Source organism: Coregonus clupeaformis, unplaced genomic scaffold (genome assembly GCF_020615455.1).
Source record: "Coregonus clupeaformis isolate EN_2021a unplaced genomic scaffold, ASM2061545v1 scaf0687, whole genome shotgun sequence".
In the NCBI taxonomy this organism is placed as follows: domain Eukaryota; kingdom Metazoa; phylum Chordata; class Actinopteri; order Salmoniformes; family Salmonidae; genus Coregonus; species Coregonus clupeaformis.
Window position 1 is genome coordinate 140,533 of NW_025534142.1, and position 3,592 is coordinate 144,124.

The following is a 3,592-nucleotide window of genomic DNA, read 5'->3' on the forward strand; positions in this document are numbered from 1 at the left end:
GTCTATGACTAGGGTGGCTGGAGTCTTTGACAATTTTGAGGGCCTTCCTCTGACAACGCCTGGTATAGAGGTCCTGGATGGCAGGAAGCTTGGCCCCAGTGATGTACTGGGCAGTACGCACTACCCTCTGTAGTGCCTTGTGGTCGGAGGCCAAGCAGTTGCCATACCAGGCGGTGATGCAACCAGTCAGGATGCTCTCGATGGTGCAGCTGTATAATTTTTTGAGGATCTGAGGACCCATGCCGAATCTTTTCAGTCTCCTGAGGGGGAATAGGCTTTGTCGTAACCTCTTCACGACTGTCTTGGTGTGTTTGGATCATGATAGTTCGTTGGTGATGTGGACACCAAGGATCTTGAAGCTCTCAACCTGTTCCACTACAGCCCCGTCGATGAGAATGGGGGCGTGCTCAGTCCTCTTTTTTTTTTCCTGTAGTCCACAATCATCTCCTTTGTCTTGGTCACGTTGAGGGAGAGGTTGTTATCCTGGCACCACACGGCCAGGTCTCTGACCTCCTCCCTATAGGCTGTCTCATCGTTGTCGGTGATCAGGCCTACCACTGTTGTGTCGTCTGCAAACTTAATGATGGTGTTGGAGTCGTGCCTGGCCATGCAGTCATGGGTGAACAGGGAGTACAGGAGGGGACTGAGCACGCACCCCTAAGGGGCCCCCGTGTTGAGGATCAGTGTGGCAGATGTGTTGTTACCTACCCTTACCACCTGGGGGGCGGCCCGTCAGGAAGTCCAGGATCCAGTTGCAGAGGGAGGTGTTTAGTCCCAGGATCCTTAGCTTAGTGATGAGCTTTGAGGGCACTATGGTGTTGAATGCTGAGCTGTAGTCAATGAATAGCATTCTCACCTAGGTGTTCCTCTTGTCCAGGTGGGAAAGGGCAGTGTGGAGTGCAATAGAGATTGCATCATCTGTGGATATGTTTGGGCGGTATGCAAATTGGAGTGGGTCTAGGGTTTCTGGGATAATGGTGTTGATGTGAGCCATGACCAGCCTTTCAAGGCACTTCATGGCTACAGACGTCAGTGCTACGGGTCGGTAGTCATTTAGGCAGGTTATCTTAGTGTCCTTGGGCACGGGGACTATGGTGGTCTGCTTGAAACATGTTGGTATTACAGACTCAGTCAGGGACATGTTGAAAATGTCAGTGAAGACACTTGCCAGTTGGTCAGCACATACTCGGAGTACACGTCCTGGTAATCCGTCTGGCCCTGCAGCCTTGTGAATGTTGACCTGCTTAAAAGTCTTACTCACATCGGCTACGGAGAGCATGATCACATAGTCATCCAGAACAGCTGGTGCTCTCATGCATGCTTCAGTGTTGCTTGCCTCGAAGCGAGCATAGATGTGGTTTAGCTCGTCTGGTAGGCTTGTGTCACTGGGAAGCTCGCGGCTGTGCTTCCCTTTGTAGTCTGTAATAGTTTTCAAGCCCTGCCACATCCGACGAGCGTCAGAGCCGGTGTAGTACGATTCAATCTTAGTCCTGTATTGACTCTTTGCCTGTTTGACGGTTCGTCAGAGGGCATAGCGGGATTTCTTATAAGCGTCCGGGTTAGAGTCCCGCTCCTTGAAAGCGGCAGCTCTACCCTTTAGCTCAGTGCGGATGTTTCCTGTAATCCATGGCTTCTGGTTGGGGTATGTACGGTCATTGTGGGGAAGACATCATCGATGCACTTATTGATGAAGCCAGTGACTGATGTGGTGTACTCCTCAATGCTATCTGAAGAATCCCGGAACATGTTCCAGTCTGTGCTAGCAAAACAGTCCTGTAGCTTAGCATTTGCGTCATCTGACCACTTTTTTATTAACCGAGTCACTGGTGCTTCCTGCTTTAGTTTTTGCTCATAAGCAGGAATCAGGAGGATAGAGTTATGGTCAGATTTGCCAAATGGAGGGCGAGGGAGAGCTTTATATGCATCTCTGTGTGTGGAGTAAAGGTGGTCTAAAGTTTTTTTTCCTCTGGTTGCACATTTAACATGCTGGTAGAAATTAGATAGAACGGATTTAAGTTTCCCTGCATTAAAGTCCCCGGCCACTAGGAGCGCTGCCTCTGGATGAGCGATTTCCTGTTGACTTATGGCCTTATACAGCTCATTCAGTGCAATCTTAATGCCAGCATTGGTTTGTGGTGGTAAATAGACAGCAATGAAAAATATAGATGAAAACTATCTTGGTAAATAGTGTGGTCTACAGCTTATCATAAGATACTCTACCTCAGGCGAGCAAAACCTCGAGACTTCCTTAGTATTTGATTTTGTGCACCAGCTGTTGTTTACAAATATACACAGACCGCCACCCCTTGTCTTACCGGAGTCAGACATTCTATCCTGCCGATGTAGCGTATAGCACGCTAGCTGTATGTTATCCATGTCGTCGTTCAGCCACGACTCGGTGAAACATAAGATATTACAGTTTTTAATGTCCCGTTGGTAGGATAACCGTAATCTTAGGTCATCCAATTTATTTCCAATGATTGAAGATTGGCTAATAGGATTGATGGGAGCGGCAGTTTACTCGCTCACCGTTGGATCCTTACAAGGCACCCCGACCTACGTCCACGATATCTCCGTCTCTTCCTCATGTGAATGACGGGGATTTGGGCCTTGTCGGGTGTCTGTAGGATATCCTTCGCGGCCGCCTCGTTGAAGAAAAATTATTTGTCCAATACGAGGTGAGTAATCGCTGTCCTGATATCCAGAAGCTCTTTTTGGTTATAAGAGACGATGGCAGAAACATTATGTACAAAATAAATTACAAATAACGCGGAAAAACACACATGATAGTACAATTGGTTAGAGGGCTGTAAAACGGCAGCCATCTTCTCCGGCGCCATTCTAGATGTTCTCAAATTGTTGCAAGAACGTTAAGAAACAACATTCTCCTGAGTGGCGCAGCGGTCTAAGCCACTGCATCGCAGTGCTAGAGGCGTCACTACAGACCTGGGTTCGATCCCGGGATGTATCACAACCGGCAGTGATCGGGAGTCCCATAGAGCGGCACACAATTGGCCCAGCATCGTCCGGGTTAGGGGAGGGTTTGGCAGGGGGGGCTTTACTTGGCTCATCGCGCTCTAGCGACTCCTTGTGGCGGGCCAGGCGCCTGCAGGCTGACCTCAGTCGTCAGTTGAACGGCGTTTCCTCCGACACATTGGTGCGGCTGGCTTCCGGGTTAAACGGGCAGGTGTTAAGAAGCGCAGTTTGGTTGATCATTTTCGGAGGACGCATGACTCGACCTTCGACTCCAGAGCCTGTTGGGGAGTTGCAGCGATGAGACAAGATCGAAAAAGTAAAATACAAAAAAGAAACAACGTTCTTCTGTGAGATTTTCAGTACTTCAGCATAATATTTCCTACAGGTTTCTATTTAAAGTCATGTTCTCAAATTGTTTCAAGAATGTTAAGAAAACTTTCCATAAAAACCACAAGAACACTTTAGTAACGTTCAGCGAACGTACTAAGAATGTTATTTAAAATCATATACAGTGCCTTCGGAAAGTATTCAGACCCCTTGACCTTTTACAAATCTTGTTACGTTACAGCCTTATTCTAAAATTTATGTTTTTCTCATCAATCTACACACAATACCC